General features: G+C 42.1%; 9 non-coding genes across 9 annotated transcripts; all 9 read right to left on the bottom strand.

Moving 5' to 3' along the window:
• Positions 1–1117: 1117 nt before the first annotated feature.
• LOC126279687 (U6 spliceosomal RNA) lies at positions 1118–1224 on the bottom strand. Its single transcript, XR_007551152.1, has one exon. It is a non-coding gene; the product is annotated as a U6 spliceosomal RNA (small nuclear RNA).
• A 2476-nt stretch (positions 1225–3700) lies between these two features.
• On the bottom strand, positions 3701–3807 carry LOC126279362 (U6 spliceosomal RNA). The gene has a single exon (XR_007550845.1). It is a non-coding gene; the product is annotated as a U6 spliceosomal RNA (small nuclear RNA).
• A 2476-nt stretch (positions 3808–6283) lies between these two features.
• On the bottom strand, positions 6284–6390 carry LOC126279629 (U6 spliceosomal RNA). Its single transcript, XR_007551098.1, has one exon. It is a non-coding gene; the product is annotated as a U6 spliceosomal RNA (small nuclear RNA).
• A 2477-nt stretch (positions 6391–8867) lies between these two features.
• LOC126279363 (U6 spliceosomal RNA) lies at positions 8868–8974 on the bottom strand. Its single transcript, XR_007550846.1, has one exon. It is a non-coding gene; the product is annotated as a U6 spliceosomal RNA (small nuclear RNA).
• A 2428-nt stretch (positions 8975–11402) lies between these two features.
• LOC126279696 (U6 spliceosomal RNA) lies at positions 11403–11509 on the bottom strand. Its single transcript, XR_007551160.1, has one exon. It is a non-coding gene; the product is annotated as a U6 spliceosomal RNA (small nuclear RNA).
• Positions 11510–13985: 2476 nt separating this feature from the next.
• LOC126279630 (U6 spliceosomal RNA) lies at positions 13986–14092 on the bottom strand. The gene has a single exon (XR_007551099.1). It is a non-coding gene; the product is annotated as a U6 spliceosomal RNA (small nuclear RNA).
• A 2476-nt stretch (positions 14093–16568) lies between these two features.
• Positions 16569–16675, bottom strand: LOC126279364 (U6 spliceosomal RNA). The gene has a single exon (XR_007550847.1). It is a non-coding gene; the product is annotated as a U6 spliceosomal RNA (small nuclear RNA).
• Positions 16676–19152: 2477 nt separating this feature from the next.
• Positions 19153–19259, bottom strand: LOC126279365 (U6 spliceosomal RNA). Its single transcript, XR_007550848.1, has one exon. It is a non-coding gene; the product is annotated as a U6 spliceosomal RNA (small nuclear RNA).
• A 2428-nt stretch (positions 19260–21687) lies between these two features.
• On the bottom strand, positions 21688–21794 carry LOC126279366 (U6 spliceosomal RNA). Its single transcript, XR_007550849.1, has one exon. It is a non-coding gene; the product is annotated as a U6 spliceosomal RNA (small nuclear RNA).
• Positions 21795–22259: the final 465 nt, after the last annotated feature.

Below are 22259 nucleotides of genomic sequence, written 5' to 3' on the forward strand. Positions count from 1 at the left end.
TCAAAACAGTAGAGTCTCACATCTAAATGCTATATGTTAATATTAGCATACTGGTCTGCTGTCTAAACACTTCAGTGTTGTGGTATTCATTGGCTGACACTTTTGGAATTTATTTAGGTAACTGTATGTAATGGCAGATTGCCAGACATGTGGGAAAATACTTTGTGGGTCACACCAGTGAAATTTGTACATGACATGCTGATGCACCACAGATTTGCAGTAATAGTTGGTTTTTAGGTGAAGGGCAGTGGCTTATTACACAGGCAGATATGCTTCAGTTAAGAACCTGATGAGGTGTCACCTGCAGTCTGTTATATGAGGCTGCAGCTGGATAGCAAGGCCACTAGGAAAGTTACTTGAAACAAAATGTTAAATAAACTTCCTGTAAAGGGGTAGCTTGCACACTTAATCATGAAAGATACACCTTCCTTCACATGTTTGTTTATGCTGCTCAAACAATTATGGCATCAGCTGCAGCCATGAAGATGAATAAAGATAAATATTGTGGGTCTGTGTGCAGACAGTATGTGATAGTGGCTTACAGGCACCAGAAGCTTTGCAGGCGTTAGAGAAAAATAAATATTAGGTAATGCAAGCTAATTTTAGAGCGCTAGAGTGTATTTAAGCAGTAGTCTAAGTGAAAGTATGTGAGTGAGAAAGATTTGGAACATGCAGCTATCTTGTGTAAAGGTGTGTAAGGTTTCCAAATGTTGTGTGTGGCAGTAGGTGTGTGTTATGAAATGACATGATTGAGACAGTAGCAAGAGATGCTGTGACAGCTGAGTGTGATACTGAGGAAGAGAAGAGGCTTTTGCCTGTGCTAGGCTTAGCCTGGCTGTGATTTGTGTTGAAGGGGTGCTAGTGACATGTACTTGTGGTTTTGGTGTGCTTGCTGACTTGTTATTAGAGTGACATTTTAGATGTGCATTGGTGATGTAAGGGATAGGTTTATTGCCAGTTTTGTCATGTTCTGTTGTGAATGAAAGAAAGTGGAGGAGAACTGCGTAAATGGAGAGCATAGTTTGTGACAAGTGGGTGCAGATATGAAGCGAAACTTGTGTAGTTGGCTGATGGTATTAGCAGCTGATGTGAGGCATGAGAGAGTGAGATTGCGAAAAAAAATGTGGAACGCTTCACGATTTTGCGTGTCATCCTTGCGCAGGGGCCATGCTAATCTTCCCTGTATCGTTCCAATTTTAGTATATGTACCGCCGAAGAGAGTACATTCGAGGAGCCCTCTGAAATTGTATATATAGTTATGGCGCCGCGTCAAACATGGTTCGGCTTGGACGTAGGTTTACACAGCTCTGGCGAGGAACACAAGGCCTGCCGAGTGCTAATTTGTGAACTAATTACTGCGAGGTGTCGTTCTTAGTAAGTGGCAGCTCTGTCAACTGTAGATTTGGCAGTTTTGGGTGTAAAACTTAGATCGTAGAGTCGTTTGCTCTCGCACCATCCACCCAGAGCAGCAGCAGTTTCACACAGCTGCCGCTAGGCGGCAGCAAGACGTGTTGGCAGCTATTGTCGCCATGTTCTCACATCCCGAGTTTAGTGTCTTATAGGCATACGTATGAAACACACTTCTCTAATGTGTGGGATAAATGACTCTGACTGGAGCAGGTAGCAGGTCTTCAAGACTCTCAAAACAAGCGAATATTTTGGCCAAACTGTCTTCACTGCTAACACAAATTGCATTACTCTTGCAGTGGTACTTTCTTACGATACCTATCGATTTAATTACAGAGTGCTCATATGCAATGCAACTTTTAATTCACACATCAAGTACAACACAAGAAGACACAGCCTGTGACCATGTAAATTACTGAGGAACTCCACAGAGACCAAGCATGGTTCTATTCATCCAATTGCGCCAGAAGACAATAGTGACTGCAAGAAGAGACACAGTAGCCTCACAAACCATTAAAAACAGCATTCGTATTGCACACTTTGAAACACAGCAGTGTAGGTCATTACTAGGGCATGGATGGGTTAATGCGACTTGTGTGAGATAGTAGTAGGAATGATGGACATAGTTCCGTTTTCAGTACAATACCAGGTGATATATTTGTGTTGATCCAGGTGTACACAGGGCAGGTCTACTTGACAACAGTGAAACACTGTGATTGAGGTGTGTGAATGAGCCTAAAATATCGAGGGGACATGTGGTAAGAGAAACCAGGTTAGCATTGTGTTAGTAGCTGTAGTTATGTTCCTGTGAAATGTCAATCAGCTGTAATCCAGGTTGGTGAATGTTGTTATTGCAGGAAGAATTGCTAGTGCAGAACAAAGAGTGATAGATTTAGTATTTGAAAGCAGTTAATAACTGAGTTGCTACTGGTGTCATGTGACACAAACTGGTTTGTGATGTAGTTGTCTATTCCTGAAATCTTGAAGCTTGCTAGTGTTTTGTGTCTTGACTGGCTCTGTATCTGCTTATGTGGTAGAGCTTCTGTGTATGTAACATGATGAATATTGCATGCAGAGTTTGTCCAATCTTTCTCCTAGACACAGGATGAGAGGTGCATCAGCTGCAATTGTGAACACCATCGACTTGTATCACATTGATGGGATTCAAAGTGCTGTCAAAATAGTAGAGTCTCACATCTAAATGCTATATGTTAATATTAGCATACTGGTCTGCTGTCTAAACACTTCAGTGTTGTGGTATTCATTGGCTGACACTTTTGGAATTTATTTAAGTAACTGTATGTAATGGCAGATTGCCAGACATGTGGGAAAATACTTTGTGGGTCACACCAGTGAAATTTGTACATGACATGCTGATGCACCACAGATTTGCAGTAATAGTTGGTTTTTAGGTGAAGGGCAGTGGCTTATTACACAGGCAGATATGCTTCAGTTAAGAACCTGATGAGGTGTCACCTGCAGTCTGTATTATGAGGCTGCAGCTGGATAGCAAGGCCACTAGGAAAGTTACTTGAAACATAATGTTACATAAACTTCCTGTAAAGGGGTAGCTTGCACACTTAATGATGAAAGATACACCTTCCTTCACATGTTTGTTTATGCTGCTCAAACAATTATGGCATCAGCTGCAGCCATGAAGATGAATAAAGATAAATATTGTGGGTCTGTGTGCAGACAGTATGTGATAGTGGCTTACAGGCACCAGAAGCTTTGCAGGCGTTAGAGAAAAATAAATATTAGGTAATGCAAGCTAATTTTAGAGCGCTAGAGTGTATTTAAGCAGTAGTCTAAGTGAAAGTATGTGAGTGAGAAAGATTTGGAACATGCAGCTATCTTGTGTAAAGTTGGTGTAAGGTTTCCAAATGTTGTGTGTGGCAGTAGGTGTGTGTTATGAAATGACATGATTGAGACAGTAGCAAGAGATGCTGTGACAGCTGAGTGTGATACTGAGGAAGAGAAGAGGCTTTTGCCTGTGCTAGGCTTAGCCTGGCTGTGATTTGTGTTGAAGGGGTGCTAGTGACATGTACTTGTGGTTTTGGTGTGCTTGCTGACTTGTTATTAGAGTGACATTTTAGATGTGCATTGGTGATGTAAGGGATAGGTTTATTGCCAGTTTTGTCATGTTCTGTTGTGAATGAAAGAAAGTGGAGGAGAACTGCGTAAATGGAGAGCATAGTTTGTGACAAGTGGGTGCAGATATGAAGCGAAACTTGTGTAGTTGGCTGATGGTATTAGCAGCTGATGTGAGGCATGAGAGAGTGAGACTGCGAAAAAAAATGTGGAACGCTTCACGATTTTGCGTGTCATCCTTGCGCAGGGGCCATGCTAATCTTCTCTGTATCGTTCCAATTTTAGTATATGTACCGCCGAAGCGAGTACATTCGAGGAGCCCTCTGAAATTGTATATATAGTTATGGCGTCGCGTCAAACATGGTTCGGCTTGGACGTAGGTTTACACAGCTCTGGCGAGGAACACAAGGCCTGCCGAGTGCTAATTTGTGAACTAATAACTGCGAGGTGTCGTTCTTAGTAAGTGGCAGCTCTGTCAACTGTAGATTTGGCAGTTTTGGGTGTAAAACTTAGATCGTAGAGTCGTTTGCTCTCGCACCATCCACCCAGAGCAGCAGCAGTTTCACACAGCTGCCGCTAGGCGGCAGCAAGACGTGTTGGCAGCTATTGTCGCCATGTTCTCACATCCCAAGTTTAGTGTCTTATAGGCATACGTATGAAACACACTTCTCTAATGTGTGGGATAAATGACTCTGACTGGAGCAGGTAGCAGGTCTTCAAGACTCTCAAAACAAGCGAATATTTTGGCCAAACTGTCTTCACTGCTAACACAAATTGCATTACTCTTGCAGTGGTACTTTCTTACGATACCTATCGATTTAATTACAGAGTGCTCATATGCAATGCAACTTTTAACTCACACATCAAGTACAACACAAGAAGACACAGCCTGTGACCATGTAAATTACTGAGGAACTCCACAGAGACCAAGCATGGTTCTATTCATCCAATGGCGCCAGAAGACAATAGTGACTGCAAGAAGAGACACAGTAGCCTCACAAACCATTAAAAACAGCATTCGTATTGCACACTTTGAAACACAGCAGTGTAGGTCATTACCAGGGCATGGATGGGTTAATGCGACTTGTGTGAGATAGTAGTAGGAATGATGGACATAGTTCCGTTTTCAGTACAATACCAGGTGATATATTTGTGTTGATCCAGGTGTACACAGGGCAGGTCTACTTGACAACAGTGAAACACTGTGATTGAGGTGTGTGAATGAGCCTAAAATATCGAGGGGACATGTGGTAAGAGAAACCAGGTTAGCATTGTGTTAGTAGCTGTAGTTATGTTCCTGTGAAATGTCAATCAGCTGTAATCCAGGTTGGTGAATGTTGTTATTGCAGGAAGAATTGCTAGTGCAGAACAAAGAGTGATAGATTTAGTATTTGAAAGCAGTTAATAACTGAGTAGCTACTGGTGTCATGTGACACCAACTGGTTTGTGATGTAGTTGTCTATTCCTGAAATCTTGAAGCTTGCTAGTGTTTTGTGTCTTGACTGGCTCTGTATCTGCTTATGTGGTAGAGCTTCTGTGTATGTAACATGATGAATATTGCATGCAGAGTTTGTCCAATCTTTCTCCTAGACACAGGATGAGAGGTGCATCAGCTGCAATTGTGAACACCATCGACTTGTATCACATTGATGGGATTCAAAGTGCTGTCAAAATAATAGAGTCTCACATCTAAATGCTATATGTTAATATTAGCATACTGGTCTGCTGTCTAAACACTTCAGTGTTGTGGTATTCATTGGCTGACACTTTTGGAATTTATTTAGGTAACTGTATGTAATGGCAGATTGCCAGACATGTGGAAAAATACTTTGTGGGTCACACCAGTGAAATTTGTACATGACATGCTGATGCACCACAGATTTGCAGTAATAGTTGGTTTTTAGGTGAAGGGCAGTGGCTTATTACACAGGCAGATATGCTTCAGTTAAGAACCTGATGAGGTGTCACCTGCAGTCTGTATTATGAGGCTGCAGCTGGATAGCAAGGCCACTAGGAAAGTTACTTGAAACAAAATGTTAAATAAACTTCCTGTAAAGGGGTAGCTTGCACACTTAATGATGAAAGATACACCTTCCTTCACATGTTTGTTTATGCTGCTCAAACAATTATGGCATCAGCTGCAGCCATGAAGATGAATAAAGATAAATATTGTAGGTCTGTGTGCAGACAGTATGTGATAGTGGCTTACAGGCACCAGAAGCTTTGTAGGCGTTAGAGAAAAATAAATATTAGGTAATGCAAGCTAATTTTAGAGCGCTAGAGTGTATTTAAGCAGTAGTCTAAGTGAAAGTATGTGAGTGAGAAAGATTTGGAACATGCAGCTGTCTTGTGTAAAGTTGGTGTAAGGTTTCCAAATGTTGTGTGTGGCAGTAGGTGTGTGTTATGAAATGACATGATTGAGACAGTAGCAAGAGATGCTGTGACAGCTGAGTGTGATACTGAGGAAGAGAAGAGGCTTTTGCCTGTGCTAGGCTTAGCCTGGCTGTGATTTGTGTTGAAGGGGTGCTAGTGACATGTACTTGTGGTTTTGGTGTGCTTGCTGACTTGTTATTAGAGTGACATTTTAGATGTGCATTGGTGATGTAAGAGATAGGTTTATTGCCAGTTTTGTCATGTTCTGTTGTGAATGAAAGAAAGTGGAGGAGAACTGCGTAAATGGAGAGCATAGTTTGTGACAAGTGGGTGCAGATATGAAGCGAAACTTGTGTAGTTGGCTGATGGTATTAGCAGCTGATGTGAGGCATGAGAGAGTGAGATTGCGAAAAAAAAAGTGGAACGCTTCACGATTTTGCGTGTCATCCTTGCGCAGGGGCCATGCTAATCTTCTCTGTATCGTTCCAATTTTAGTATATGTACCGCCGAAGCGAGTACATTCGGGGAGCCCTCTGAAATTGTATATATAGTTATGGCGTCGCGTCAAACATGGTTCGGCTTGGACGTAGGTTTACACAGCTCTGGCGAGGAACACAAGTCCTGCCGAGTGCTAATTTGTGAACTAATTACTGCGAGGTGTCGTTCTTAGTAAGTGGCAGCTCTGTCAACTGTAGATTTGGCAGTTTTGGGTGTAAAACTTAGATCGTAGAGTCGTTTGCTCTCGCACCATCCACCCAGAGCAGCAGCAGTTTCACACAGCTGCCGCTAGGCGGCGGCAAGACGTGTTGGCAGCTATTGTCGCCATGTTCTCACATCCCGAGTTTAGTGTCTTATAGGCATACGTATGAAACACACTTCTCTAATGTGTGGGATAAATGACTCTGACTGGAGCAGGTAGCAGGTCTTCAAGACTCTCAAAACAAGCGAATATTTTGGCCAAACTCTCTTCACTGCTAACACAAATTGCATTACTCTTGCAGTGGTACTTTCTTACGATACCCTTCGATTTAATTACAGAGTGCTCATATGCAATGCAACTTTTAACTCACACATCAAGTACAACACAAGAAGACACAGCCTGTGACCATGTAAATTACTGAGGAACTCCACAGAGACCAAGCATGGTTCTATTCATCCAATGGCGCCAGAAGACAATAGTGACTGCAAGAAGAGACACAGTAGCCTCACAAACCATTAAAAACAGCATTCGTATTGCACACTTTGAAACACAGCAGTGTAGGTCATTACCAGGGCATGGATGGGTTAATGCGACTTGTGTGAGATAGTAGTAGGAATGATGGACATAGTTCCGTTTTCAGTACAATACCAGGTGATATATTTGTGTTGATCCAGGTGTACACAGGGCAGGTCTACTTCACAACAGTGAAACACTGTGATTGAGGTGTGTGAATGAGCCTAAAATATCGAGGGGACATGTGGTAAGAGAAACCAGGTTAGCATTGTGTTAGTAGCTGTAGTTATGTTCCTGTGAAATGTCAATCAGCTGTAATCCAGGTTGGTGAATGTTGTTATTGCAGGAAGAATTGCTAGTGCAGAACAAAGAGTGATAGATTTAGTATTTGAAAGCAGTTAATAACTGAGTTGCTACTGGTGTCAATGTGACACAAACTGGTTTGTGATGTAATTGTCTATTCCTGAAATCTTGAAGCTTGCTAGTGTTGTGTGTCTTGACTGGCTCTGTATCTGCTTATGTGGTAGAGCTTCTGTGTATGTAACATGATGAATATTGCATGCAGAGTTTGTCCAATCTTTCTCCTAGACACAGGATGAGAGGTGCATCAGCTGCAATTGTGAACACCATCGACTTGTATCACATTGATGGGATTCAAAGTGCTGTCAAAATAGTAGAGTCTCACATCTAAATGCTATATGTTAATATTAGCATACTGGTCTGCTGTCTAAACACTTCAGTGTTGTGGTATTCATTGGCTGACACTTTTGGAATTTATTTAGGTAACTGTATGTAATGGCAGATTGCCAGACATGTGGGAAAATACTTTGTGGGTCACACCAGTGAAATTTGTACATGACATGCTGATGCACCACAGATTTGCAGTAATAGTTGGTTTTTAGGTGAAGGGCAGTGGCTTATTACACAGGCAGATATGCTTCAGTTAAGAACCTGATGAGGTGTCACCTGCAGTCTGTATTATGAGGCTGCAGCTGGATAGCAAGGCCACTAGGAAAGTTACTTGAAACAAAATGTTAAATAAACTTCCTGTAAAGGGGTAGCTTGCACACTTAATCATGAAAGATACACCTTCCTTCACATGTTTGTTTATGCTGCTCAAACAATTATGGCATCAGCTGCAGCCATGAAGATGAATAAAGATAAATATTGTGGGTCTGTGTGCAGACAGTATGTGATAGTGGCTTACAGGCACCAGAAGCTTTGTAGGCGTTAGAGAAAAATAAATATTAGGTAATGCAAGCTAATTTTAGAGCGCTAGAGTGTATTTAAGCAGTAGTCTAAGTGAAAGTATGTGAGTCAGAAAGATTTGGAACATGCAGCTATCTTGTGTAAAGTTGGTGTAAGGTTTCCAAATGTTGTGTGTGGCAGTAGGTGTGTGTTATGAAATGACATGATTGAGACAGTAGCAAGAGATGCTGTGACAGCTGAGTGTGATACTGAGGAAGAGAAGAGGCTTTTGCCTGTGCTAGGCTTAGCCTGGCTGTGATTTGTGTTGAAGGGGTGCTAGTGACATGTACTTGTGGTTTTGGTGTGCTTGCTGACTTGTTATTAGAGTGACATTTTAGATGTGCATTGGTGATGTAAGGGATAGGTTTATTGCCAGTTTTGTCATGTTCTGTTGTGAATGAAAGAAAGTGGAGGAGAACTGCGTAAATGGAGAGCATAGTTTGTGACAAGTGGGTGCAGATATGAAGCGAAACTTGTGTAGTTGGCTGATGGTATTAGCAGCTGATGTGAGGCATGAGAGAGTGAGATTGCGAAAAAAAATGTGGAACGCTTCACGATTTTGCGTGTCATCCTTGCGCAGGGGCCATGCTAATCTTCTCTGTATCGTTCCAATTTTAGTATATGTACCGCCGAAGCGAGTACATTCGAGGAGCCCTCTGAAATTGTATATATAGTTATGGCGTCGCGTCAAACATGGTTCGGCTTGGACGTAGGTTTACACAGCTCTGGCGAGGAACACAAGGCCTGCCGAGTGCTAATTTGTGAACTAATTACTGCGAGGTGTCGTTCTTAGTAAGTGGCAGCTCTGTCAACTGTAGATTTGGCAGTTTTGGGTGTAAAACTTAGATCGTAGAGTCGTTTGCTCTCGCACCATCCACCCAGACCAGCAGCAGTTTCACACAGCTGCCGCTAGGCGGCAGCAAGACGTGTTGGCAGCTATTGTCGCCATGTTCTCACATCCCGAGTTTAGTGTCTTATAGGCATACGTATGAAACACACTTCTCTAATGTGTGGGATAAATGACTCTGACTGGAGCAGGTAGCAGGTCTTCAAGACTCTCAAAACAAGCGAATATTTTGGCCAAACTGTCTTCACTGCTAACACAAATTGCATTACTCTTGCAGTGGTACTTTCTTACGATACCTATCGATTTAATTACAGAGTGCTCATATGCAATGCAACTTTTAACTCACACATCAAGTACAACACAAGAAGACACAGCCTGTGACCATGTAAATTACTGAGGAACTCCACAGAGACCAAGCATGGTTCTATTCATCCAATTGCGCCAGAAGACAATAGTGACTGCAAGAAGAGACACAGTAGCCTCACAAACCATTAAAAACAGCATTCGTATTGCACACTTTGAAACACAGCAGTGTAGGTCATTACCAGGGCATGGATGGGTTAATGCGACTTGTGTGAGATAGTAGTAGGAATGATGGACATAGTTCCGTTTTCAGTACAATACCAGGTGATATATTTGTGTTGATCCAGGTGTACACAGGGCAGGTCTACTTGACAACAGTGAAACACTGTGATTGAGGTGTGTGAATGAGCCTAAAATATCGAGGGGACATGTGGTAAGAGAAACCAGGTTAGCATTGTGTTAGTAGCTGTAGTTATGTTCCTGTGAAATGTCAATCAGCTGTAATCCAGGTTGGTGAATGTTGTTATTGCAGGAAGAATTGCTAGTGCAGAACAAAGAGTGATAGATTTAGTATTTGAAAGCAGTTAATAACTGAGTTGCTACTGGTGTCAATGTGACACAAACTGGTTTGTGATGTAATTGTCTATTCCTGAAATCTTGAAGCTTGCTATTGTTGTGTGTCTTGACTGGCTCTGTATCTGCTTATGTGGTAGAGCTTCTGTGTATGTAACATGATGAATATTGCATGCAGAGTTTGTGCAATCTTTCTCCTAGACACAGGATGAGAGGTGCATCAGCTGCAATTGTGAACACCATCGACTTGTATCACATTGATGGGATTCAAAGTGCTGTCAAAATAATAGAGTCTCACATCTAAATGCTATATGTTATTATTAGCATAGTGGTCTGCTGTCTAAACACTTCAGTGTTGTGGTATTCATTGGCTGACACTTTTGGAATTTATTTAAGTAACTGTATGTAATGGCAGATTGCCAGACATGTGGGAAAATACTTTGTGGGTCACACCAGTGAAATTTGTACATGACATGCTGATGCACCACAGATTTGCAGTAATAGTTGGTTTTTAGGTGAAGGGCAGTGGCTTATTACACAGGCAGATATGCTTCAGTTAAGAACCTGATGAGGTGTCACCTGCAGTCTGTATTATGAGGCTGCAGCTGGATAGCAAGGCCACTAGGAAAGTTACTTGAAACAAAATGTTAAATAAACTTCCTGTAAAGGGGTAGCTTGCACACTTAATCATGAAAGATACACCTTCCTTCACATGTTTGTTTATGCTGCTCAAACAATTATGGCATCAGCTGCAGCCATGAAGATGAATAAAGATAAATATTGTGGGTCTGTGTGCAGACAGTATGTGATAGTGGCTTACAGGCACCAGAAGCTTTGTAGGCGTTAGAGAAAAATAAATATTAGGTAATGCAAGCTAATTTTAGAGCGCTAGAGTGTATTTAAGCAGTAGTCTAAGTGAAAGTATGTGAGTGAGAAAGATTTGGAACATGCAGTAGGTGTGTGTTATGAAATGACATGATTGAGACAGTAGCAAGAGATGCTGTGACAGCTGAGTGTGATACTGAGGAAGAGAAGAGGCTTTTGCCTGTGCTAGGCTTAGCCTGGCTGTGATTTGTGTTGAAGGGGTGCTAGTGACATGTACTTGTGGTTTTGGTGTGCTTGCTGACTTGTTATTAGAGTGACATTTTAGATGTGCATTGGTGATGTAAGGGATAGGTTTATTGCCAGTTTTGTCATGTTCTGTTGTGAATGAAAGAAAGTGGAGGAGAACTGCGTAAATGGAGAGCATAGTTTGTGACAAGTGGGTGCAGATATGAAGCGAAACTTGTGTAGTTGGCTGATGGTATTAGCAGCTGATATGAGGCATGAGAGAGTGAGATTGCGAAAAAAAATGTGGAACGCTTCACGATTTTGCGTGTCATCCTTGCGCAGGGGCCATGCTAATCTTCTCTGCATCGTTCCAATTTTAGTATATGTACCGCCGAAGCGAGTACATTCGAGGAGCCCTCTGAAATTGTATATATAGTTATGGCGTCGCGTCAAACATGGTTCGGCTTGGACGTAGGTTTACACAGCTCTGGCGAGGAACACAAGGCCTGCCGAGTGCTAATTTGTGAACTAATTACTGCGAGGTGTCGTTCTTAGTAAGTGGCAGCTCTGTCAACTGTAGATTTGGCAGTTTTGGGTGTAAAACTTAGATCGTAGAGTCGTTTGCTCTCGCACCATCCACCCAGAGCAGCAGCAGTTTCACACAGCTGCCGCTAGGCGGCAGCAAGACGTGTTGGCAGCTATTGTCGCCATGTTCTCACATCCCGAGTTTAGTGTCTTATAGGCATACGTATGAAACACACTTCTCTAATGTGTGGGATAAATGACTCTGACTGGAGCAGGTAGCAGGTCTTCAAGACTCTCAAAACAAGCGAATATTTTGGCCAAACTGTCTTCACTGCTAACACAAATTGCATTACTCTTGCAGTGGTACTTTCTTACGATACCTATCGATTTAATTACAGAGTGCTCATATGCAATGCAACTCTTAACTCACACATCAAGTACAACACAAGAAGACACAGCCTGTGACCATGTAAATTGCTGAGGAACTCCACACAGACCAAGCATGGTTCTATTCATCCAATGGCGCCAGAAGACAATAGTGACTGCAAGAAGAGACACAGTAGCCTCACAAACCATTAAAAACAGCATTCGTATTGCACACTTTGAAACACAGCAGTGTAGGTCATTACTAGGGCATGGATGGGTTAATGCGACTTGTGTGAGATAGTAGTAGGAATGATGGACATAGTTCCGTTTTCAGTACAATACCAGGTGATATATTTGTGTTGATCCAGGTGTACACAGGGCAGGTCTACTTCACAACAGTGAAACACTGTGATTGAGGTGTGTGAATGAGCCTAAAATATCGAGGGGACATGTGGTAAGAGAAACCAGGTTAGCATTGTGTTAGTAGCTGTAGTCATGTTCCTGTGAAATGTCAATCAGCTGTAATCCAGGTTGGTGAATGTTGTTATTGCAGGAAGAATTGCTAGTGCAGAACAAAGAGTGATAGATTTAGTATTTGAAAGCAGTTAATAACTGAGTAGCTACTGGTGTCATGTGACACAAACTGGTTTGTGATGTAGTTGTCTATTCCTGAAATCTTGAAGCTTGCTAGTGTTTTGTGTCTTGACTGGCTCTGTATCTGCTTATGTGGTAGAGCTTCTGTGTATGTAACATGATGAATATTGCATGCAGAGTTTGTCCAATCTTTCTCCTAGACACAGGATGAGAGGTGCATCAGCTGCAATTGTGAACACCATCGACTTGTATCACATTGATGGGATTCAAAGTGCTGTCAAAATAGTAGAGTCTCACATCTAAATGCTATATGTTAATATTAGCATACTGGTCTGCTGTCTAAACACTTCAGTGTTGTGGTATTCATTGGCTGACACTTTTGGAATTTATTTAGGTAACTGTATGTAATGGCAGATTGCCAGACATGTGGAAAAATACTTTGTGGGTCACACCAGTGAAATTTGTACATGACATGCTGATGCACCACAGATTTGCAGTAATAGTTGGTTTTTAGGTGAAGGGCAGTGGCTTATTACACAGGCAGATATGCTTCAGTTAAGAACCTGATGAGGTGTCACCTGCAGTCTGTATTATGAGGCTGCAGCTGGATAGCAAGGCCACTAGGAAAGTTACTTGAAACAAAATGTTAAATAAACTTCCTGTAAAGGGGTAGCTTGCACACTTAATCATGAAAGATACACCTTCCTTCACATGTTTGTTTATGCTGCTCAAACAATTATGGCATCAGCTGCAGCCATGAAGATGAATAAAGATAAATATTGTAGGTCTGTGTGCAGACAGTATGTGATAGTGGCTTACAGGCACCAGAAGCTTTGTAGGCGTTAGAGAAAAATAAATATTAGGTAATGCAAGCTAATTTTAGAGCGCTAGAGTGTATTTAAGCAGTAGTCTAAGTGAAAGTATGTGAGTGAGAAAGATTTGGAACATGCAGCTGTCTTGTGTAAAGTTGGTGTAAGGTTTCCAAATGTTGTGTGTGGCAGTAGGTGTGTGTTATGAAATGACATGATTGAGACAGTAGCAAGAGATGCTGTGACAGCTGAGTGTGATACTGAGGAAGAGAAGAGGCTTTTGCCTGTGCTAGGCTTAGCCTGGCTGTGATTTGTGTTGAAGGGGTGCTAGTGACATGTACTTGTGGTTTTGGTGTGCTTGCTGACTTGTTATTAGAGTGACATTTTAGATGTGCATTGGTGATGTAAGAGATAGGTTTATTGCCAGTTTTGTCATGTTCTGTTGTGAATGAAAGAAAGTGGAGGAGAACTGCGTAAATGGAGAGCATAGTTTGTGACAAGTGGGTGCAGATATGAAGCGAAACTTGTGTAGTTGGCTGATGGTATTAGCAGCTGATGTGAGGCATGAGAGAGTGAGATTGCGAAAAAAAAAGTGGAACGCTTCACGATTTTGCGTGTCATCCTTGCGCAGGGGCCATGCTAATCTTCTCTGTATCGTTCCAATTTTAGTATATGTACCGCCGAAGCGAGTACATTCGAGGAGCCCTCTGAAATTGTATATATAGTTATGGCGCCGCGTCAAACATGGTTCGGCTTGGACGTAGGTTTACACAGCTCTGGCGAGGAACACAAGGCCTGCCGAGTGCTAATTTGTGAACTAATTACTGCGAGGTGTCGTTCTTAGTAAGTGGCAGCTCTGTCAACTGTAGATTTGGCAGTTTTGGGTGTAAAACTTAGATCGTAGAGTCGTTTGCTCTCGCACCATCCACCCAGAGCAGCAGCAGTTTCACACAGCTGCCGCTAGGCGGCAGCAAGACGTGTTGGCAGCTATTGTCGCCATGTTCTCACATCCCGAGTTTAGTGTCTTATAGGCATACGTATGAAACACACTTCTCTAATGTGTGGGATAAATGACTCTGACTGGAGCAGGTAGCAGGTCTTCAAGACTCTCAAAACAAGCGAATATTTTGGCCAAACTGTCTTCACTGCTAACACAAATTGCATTACTCTTGCAGTGGTACTTTCTTACGATACCTATCGATTTAATTACAGAGTGCTCATATGCAATGCAACTTTTAACTCACACATCAAGTACAACACAAGAAGACACAGCCTGTGACCATGTAAATTACTGAGGAACTCCACAGAGACCAAGCATGGTTCTATTCATCCAATGGCGCCAGAAGACAATAGTGACTGCAAGAAGAGACACAGTAGCCTCACAAACCATTAAAAACAGCATTCGTATTGCACACTTTGAAACACAGCAGTGTAGGTCATTACCAGGGCATGGATGGGTTAATGCGACTTGTGTGAGATAGTAGTAGGAATGATGGACATAGTTCCGTTTTCAGTACAATACCAGGTGATATATTTGTGTTGATCCAGGTGTACACAGGGTAGGTCTACTTGACAACAGTGAAACACTGTGATTGAGGTGTGTGAATGAGCCTAAAATATCGAGGGGACATGTGGTAAGAGAAACCAGGTTAGCATTGTGTTAGTAGCTGTAGTTATGTTCCTGTGAAATGTCAATCAGCTGTAATCCAGGTTGGTGAATGTTGTTATTGCAGGAAGAATTGCTAGTGCACAACAAAGAGTGATAGATTTAGTATTTGAAAGCAGTTAATAACTGAGTAGCTACTGGTGTCATGTGACACCAACTGGTTTGTGATGTAGTTGTCTATTCCTGAAATCTTGAAGCTTGCTAGTGTTTTGTGTCTTGACTGGCTCTGTATCTGCTTATGTGGTAGAGCTTCTGTGTATGTAACATGATGAATATTGCATGCAGAGTTTGTGCAATCTTTCTCCTAGACACAGGATGAGAGGTGCATCAGCTGCAATTGTGAACACCATCGACTTGTATCACATTGATGGGATTCAAAGTGCTGTCAAAATAGTAGAGTCTCACATCTAAATGCTATATGTTAATATTAGCATACTGGTCTGCTGTCTAAACACTTCAGTGTTGTGGTATTCATTGGCTGACACTTTTGGAATTTATTTAGGTAACTGTATGTAATGGCAGATTGCCAGACATGTGGGAAAATACTTTGTGGGTCACACCAGTGAAATTTGTACATGACATGCTGATGCACCACAGATTTGCAGTAATAGTTGGTTTTTAGGTGAAGGGCAGTGGCTTATTACACAGGCAGATATGCTTCAGTTAAGAACCTGATGAGGTGTCACCTGCAGTCTGTATTATGAGGCTGCAGCTGGATAGCAAGGCCACTAGGAAAGTTACTTGAAACAAAATGTTAAATAAACTTCCTGTAAAGGGGTAGCTTGCACACTTAATCATGAAAGATACACCTTCCTTCACATGTTTGTTTATGCTGCTCAAACAATTATGGCATCAGCTGCAGCCATGAAGATGAATAAAGATAAATATTGTGGGTCTGTGTGCAGACAGTATGTGATAGTGGCTTACAGGCACCAGAAGCTTTGCAGGCGTTAGAGAAAAATAAATATTAGGTAATGCAAGCTAATTTTAGAGCGCTAGAGTGTATTTAAGCAGTAGTCTAAGTGAAAGTATGTGAGTGAGAAAGATTTGGAACATGCAGCTGTCTTGTGTAAAGTTGGTGTAAGGTTTCCAAATGTTGTGTGTGGCAGTAGGTGTGTGTTATGAAATGACATGATTGAGACAGTAGCAAGAGATGCTGTGACAGCTGAGTGTGATACTGAGGAAGAGAAGAGGCTTTTGCCTGTGCTAGGCTTAGCCTGGCTGTGATTTGTGTTGAAGGGGTGCTAGTGACATGTACTTGTGGTTTTGGTGTGCTTGCTGACTTGTTATTAGAGTGACATTTTAGATGTGCATTGGTGATGTAAGGGATAGGTTTATTGCCAGTTTTGTCATGTTCTGTTGTGAATGAAAGAAAGTGGAGGAGAACTGCGTAAATGGAGAGCATAGTTTGTGACAAGTGGGTGCAGATATGAAGCGAAACTTGTGTAGTTGGCTGATGGTATTAGCAGCTGATGTGAGGCATGAGAGAGTGAGATTGCGAAAAAAAATGTGGAACGCTTCACGATTTTGCGTGTCATCCTTGCGCAGGGGCCATGCTAATCTTCTCTGTATCGTTCCAATTTTAGTATATGTACCGCCGAAGCGAGTACATTCGAGGAGCTCTCTGAAATTGTATATATAGTTATGGCGTCGCGTCAAACATGGTTCGGCTTGGACGTAGGTTTACACAGCTCTGGCGAGGAACACAAGTCCTGCCGAGTGCTAATTTGTGAACTAATTACTGCGAGGTGTCGTTCTTAGTAAGTGGCAGCTCTGTCAACTGTAGATTTGGCAGTTTTGGGTGTAAAACTTAGATCGTAGAGTCGTTTGCTCTCGCACCATCCACCCAGAGCAGCAGCAGTTTCACACAGCTGCCGCTAGGCGGCGGCAAGACGTGTTGGCAGCTATTGTCGCCATGTTCTCACATCCCGAGTTTAGTGTCTTATAGGCATACGTATGAAACACACTTCTCTAATGTGTGGGATAAATGACTCTGACTGGAGCAGGTAGCAGGTCTTCAAGACTCTCAAAACAAGCGAATATTTTGGCCAAACTCTCTTCACTGCTAACACAAATTGCATTACTCTTGCAGTGGTACTTTCTTACGATACCTATCGATTTAATTACAGAGTGCTCATATGCAATGCAACTTTTAACTCACACATCAAGTACAACACAAGAAGACACAGCCTGTGACCATGTAAATTACTGAGGAACTCCACAGAGACCAAGCATGGTTCTATTCATCCAATGGCGCCAGAAGACAATAGTGACTGCAAGAAGAGACACAGTAGCCTCACAAACCATTAAAAACAGCATTCGTATTGCACACTTTGAAACACAGCAGTGTAGGTCATTACCAGGGCATGGATGGGTTAATGCGACTTGTGTGAGATAGTAGTAGGAATGATGGACATAGTTCCGTTTTCAGTACAATACCAGGTGATATATTTGTGTTGATCCAGGTGTACACAGGGCAGGTCTACTTCACAACAGTGAAACACTGTGATTGAGGTGTGTGAATGAGCCTAAAATATCGAGGGGACATGTGGTAAGAGAAACCAGGTTAGCATTGTGTTAGTAGCTGTAGTTATGTTCCTGTGAAATGTCAATCAGCTGTAATCCAGGTTGGTGAATGTTGTTATTGCAGGAAGAATTGCTAGTGCAGAACAAAGAGTGATAGATTTAGTATTTGAAAGCAGTTAATAACTGAGTTGCTACTGGTGTCAATGTGACACAAACTGGTTTGTGATGTAATTGTCTATTCCTGAAATCTTGAAGCTTGCTAGTGTTGTGTGTCTTGACTGGCTCTGTATCTGCTTATGTGGTAGAGCTTCTGTGTATGTAACATGATGAATATTGCATGCAGAGTTTGTCCAATCTTTCTCCTAGACACAGGATGAGAGGTGCATCAGCTGCAATTGTGAACACCATCGACTTGTATCACATTGATGGGATTCAAAGTGCTGTCAAAATAGTAGAGTCTCACATCTAAATGCTATATGTTAATATTAGCATACTGGTCTGCTGTCTAAACACTTCAGTGTTGTGGTATTCATTGGCTGACACTTTTGGAATTTATTTAGGTAACTGTATGTAATGGCAGATTGCCAGACATGTGGGAAAATACTTTGTGGGTCACACCAGTGAAATTTGTACATGACATGCTGATGCACCACAGATTTGCAGTAATAGTTGGTTTTTAGGTGAAGGGCAGTGGCTTATTACACAGGCAGATATGCTTCAGTTAAGAACCTGATGAGGTGTCACCTGCAGTCTGTATTATGAGGCTGCAGCTGGATAGCAAGGCCACTAGGAAAGTTACTTGAAACAAAATGTTAAATAAACTTCCTGTAAAGGGGTAGCTTGCACACTTAATCATGAAAGATACACCTTCCTTCACATGTTTGTTTATGCTGCTCAAACAATTATGGCATCAGCTGCAGCCATGAAGATGAATAAAGATAAATATTGTGGGTCTGTGTGCAGACAGTATGTGATAGTGGCTTACAGGCACCAGAAGCTTTGTAGGCGTTAGAGAAAAATAAATATTAGGTAATGCAAGCTAATTTTAGAGCGCTAGAGTGTATTTAAGCAGTAGTCTAAGTGAAAGTATGTGAGTGAGAAAGATTTGGAACATGCAGCTATCTTGTGTAAAGTTGGTGTAAGGTTTCCAAATGTTGTGTGTGGCAGTAGGTGTGTGTTATGAAATGACATGATTGAGACAGTAGCAAGAGATGCTGTGACAGCTGAGTGTGATACTGAGGAAGAGAAGAGGCTTTTGCCTGTGCTAGGCTTAGCCTGGCTGTGATTTGTGTTGAAGGGGTGCTAGTGACATGTACTTGCGGTTTTGGTGTGCTTGCTGACATGTTATTAGAGTGACATTTTAGATGTGCATTGGTGATGTAAGGGATAGGTTTATTGCCAGTTTTGTCATGTTCTGTTGTGAATGAAAGAAAGTGGAGGAGAACTGCGTAAATGGAGAGCATAGTTTGTGACAAGTGGGTGCAGATATGAAGCGAAACTTGTGTAGTTGGCTGATGGTATTAGCAGCTGATGTGAGGCATGAGAGAGTGAGATTGCGAAAAAAAATGTGGAACGCTTCACGATTTTGCGTGTCATCCTTGCGCAGGGGCCATGCTAATCTTCTCTGTATCGTTCCAATTTTAGTATATGTACCGCCGAAGCGAGTACATTCGAGGAGCCCTCTGAAATTGTATATATAGTTATGGCGTCGCGTCAAACATGGTTCGGCTTGGACGTAGGTTTACACAGCTCTGGCGAGGAACACAAGGCCTGCCGAGTGCTAATTTGTGAACTAATTACTGCGAGGTGTCGTTCTTAGTAAGTGGCAGCTCTGTCAACTGTAGATTTGGCAGTTTTGGGTGTAAAACTTAGATCGTAGAGTCGTTTGCTCTCGCACCATCCACCCAGAGCAGCAGCAGTTTCACACAGCTGCCGCTAGGCGGCAGCAAGACGTGTTGGCAGCTATTGTCGCCATGTTCTCACATCCCGAGTTTAGTGTCTTATAGGCATACGTATGAAACACACTTCTCTAATGTGTGGGATAAATGACTCTGACTGGAGCAGGTAGCAGGTCTTCAAGACTCTCAAAACAAGCGAATATTTTGGCCAAACTGTCTTCACTGCTAACACAAATTGCATTACTCTTGCAGTGGTACTTTCTTACGATACCTATCGATTTAATTACAGAGTGCTCATATGCAATGCAACTTTTAACTCACACATCAAGTACAACACAAGAAGACACAGCCTGTGACCATGTAAATTGCTGAGGAACTCCACACAGACCAAGCATGGTTCTATTCATCCAATGGCGCCAGAAGACAATAGTGACTGCAAGAAGAGACACAGTAGCCTCACGAACCATTAAAAACAGCATTCGTATTGCACACTTTGAAACACAGCGGTGTAGGTCATTACTAGGGCATGGATGGGTTAATGCGACTTGTGTGAGATAGTAGTAGGAATGATGGACATAGTTCCGTTTTCAGTACAATACCAGGTGATATATTTGTGTTGATCCAGGTGTACACAGGGCAGGTCTACTTGACAACAGTGAAACACTGTGATTGAGGTGTGTGAACGAGCCTAAAATATCGAGGGGACATGTGGTAAGAGAAACCAGGTTAGCATTGTGTTAGTAGCTGTAGTTATGTTCCTGTGAAATGTCAATCAGCTGTAATCCAGGTTGGTGAATGTTGTTATTGCAGGAAGAATTGCTAGTGCAGAACAAAGAGTGATAGATTTAGTATTTGAAAGCAGTTAATAACTGAGTTGCTACTGGTGTCAATGTGACACAAACTGGTTTGTGATGTTATTGTCTATTCCTGAAATCTTGAAGCTTGCTATTGTTGTGTGTCTTGACTGGCTCTGTATCTGCTTATGTGGTAGAGCTTCTGTGTATGTAACATGATGAATATTGCATGCAGAGTTTGTGCAATCTTTCTCCTAGACACAGGATGAGAGGTGCATCAGCTGCAATTGTGAACACCATCGACTTGTATCACATTGATGGGATTCAAAGTGCTGTCAAAATAATAGAGTCTCACATCTAAATGCTATATGTTATTATTAGCATAGTGGTCTGCTGTCTAAACACTTCAGTGTTGTGGTATTCATTGGCTGACACTTTTGGAATTTATTTAAGTAACTGTATGTAATGGCAGATTGCCAGACATGTGGGAAAATACTTTGTGGGTCACACCAGTGAAATTTGTACATGACATGCTGATGCACCACAGATTTGCAGTAATAGTTGGTTTTTAGGTGAAGGGCAGTGGCTTATTACACAGGCAGATATGCTTCAGTTAAGAACCTGATGAGGTGTCACCTGCAGTCTGTATTATGAGGCTGCAGCTGGATAGCAAGGCCACTAGGAAAGTTACTTGAAACAAAATGTTAAATAAACTTCCTGTAAAGGGGTAGCTTGCACACTTAATCATGAAAGATACACCTTCCTTCACATGTTTGTTTATGCTGCTCAAACAATTATGGCATCAGCTGCAGCCATGAAGATGAATAAAGATAAATATTGTGGGTCTGTGTGCAGACAGTATGTGATAGTGGCTTACAGGCACCAGAAGCTTTGTAGGCGTTAGAGAAAAATAAATATTAGGTAATGCAAGCTAATTTTAGAGCGCTAGAGTGTATTTAAGCAGTAGTCTAAGTGAAAGTATGTGAGTGAGAAAGATTTGGAACATGCAGTAGGTGTGTGTTATGAAATGACATGATTGAGACAGTAGCAAGAGATGCTGTGACAGCTGAGTGTGATACTGAGGAAGAGAAGAGGCTTTTGCCTGTGCTAGGCTTAGCCTGGCTGTGATTTGTGTTGAAGGGGTGCTAGTGACATGTACTTGTGGTTTTGGTGTGCTTGCTGACTTGTTATTAGAGTGACATTTTAGATGTGCATTGGTGATGTAAGGGATAGGTTTATTGCCAGTTTTGTCATGTTCTGTTGTGAATGAAAGAAAGTGGAGGAGAACTGCGTAAATGGAGAGCATAGTTTGTGACAAGTGGGTGCAGATATGAAGCGAAACTTGTGTAGTTGGCTGATGGTATTAGCAGCTGATATGAGGCATGAGAGAGTGAGATTGCGAAAAAAAATGTGGAACGCTTCACGATTTTGCGTGTCATCCTTGCGCAGGGGCCATGCTAATCTTCTCTGTATCGTTCCAATTTTAGTATATGTACCGCCGAAGCGAGTACATTCGAGGAGCCCTCTGAAATTGTATATATAGTTATGGCGTCGCGTCAAACATGGTTCGGCTTGGACGTAGGTTTACACAGCTCTGGCGAGGAACACAAGGCCTGCCGAGTGCTAATTTGTGAACTAATTACTGCGAGGTGTCGTTCTTAGTAAGTGGCAGCTCTGTCAACTGTAGATTTGGCAGTTTTGGGTGTAAAACTTAGATCGTAGAGTCGTTTGCTCTCACACCATCCACCCAGAGCAGCAGCAGTTTCACACAGCTGCCGCTAGGCGGCAGCAAGACGTGTTGGCAGCTATTGTCGCCATGTTCTCACATCCCGAGTTTAGTGTCTTATAGGCATACGTATGAAACACACTTCTCTAATGTGTGGGATAAATGACTCTGACTGGAGCAGGTAGCAGGTCTTCAAGACTCTCAAAACAAGCGAATATTTTGGCCAAACTCTCTTCACTGCTAACACAAA

Source organism: Schistocerca gregaria, chromosome 6 (assembly GCF_023897955.1).
Source record: "Schistocerca gregaria isolate iqSchGreg1 chromosome 6, iqSchGreg1.2, whole genome shotgun sequence".
In the NCBI taxonomy this organism is placed as follows: domain Eukaryota; kingdom Metazoa; phylum Arthropoda; class Insecta; order Orthoptera; family Acrididae; genus Schistocerca; species Schistocerca gregaria.